Source organism: Diaphorina citri, unplaced genomic scaffold, assembly GCF_000475195.1.
Source record: "Diaphorina citri unplaced genomic scaffold, Diaci psyllid genome assembly version 1.1 scaffold50164, whole genome shotgun sequence".
In the NCBI taxonomy this organism is placed as follows: domain Eukaryota; kingdom Metazoa; phylum Arthropoda; class Insecta; order Hemiptera; family Psyllidae; genus Diaphorina; species Diaphorina citri.
In genome coordinates this window covers 1-486 of record NW_007427476.1, presented here as the reverse complement: position 1 = coordinate 486, position 486 = coordinate 1, and the positions used below count along the sequence as shown (strand labels likewise).

At 40.3% G+C, this 486-nt stretch overlaps 1 long non-coding RNA gene across 1 annotated transcript; it reads left to right on the top strand.

Moving 5' to 3' along the window:
* LOC113473624 lies at window positions 1-409 on the top strand. The gene is made up of 2 exons (XR_003395553.1): window positions 1-44; window positions 314-409. It is a non-coding gene; the product is annotated as an uncharacterized LOC113473624 (long non-coding RNA).
* The last annotated feature ends 77 nt before the right edge of the window (window positions 410-486 follow it).

Here is a 486-nt window from a genome sequence, read left to right as displayed (position 1 = left end):
TTCAAAACCATGGGGATTCTTCATCGTCCATCTTTCTTGGAAAGGTATGTAAACAGTGTACTGAAGTGTATTGACATTAAAATAAACTTACCTAGATAGTACTGAAAGCAGGGCCGTATTTAGAGGGGAGACCTCGGGCCTCTAGCTTTCTTTTGCTCCTTTTCTATCGGCCTAACTCCGAAAATTTGGAACATCCCCCCCTCTTAGCATCCAATCCTACATAGTATTTACCTTAGGTTCCTAACTACACTCAATTGAATCTGCCTAATATTTTGTATCTAATATCTACTGTTTTATTATTCTCTGCTTTCAGTGGCTGAAAATGCTGGAAAACGAGAGAGAGAGAATCGAGGACTAAATCTGAAGCTATTTGTGAATCGTGACAGGGCCACCCTATCTCAATCCTAAGCTTTTTTTAAGAGGTTTGACAGAGGGAACTGTAACTGCTATGGTCTTATCGTCCCGAAATCGAAGAGAGAAGGAAGA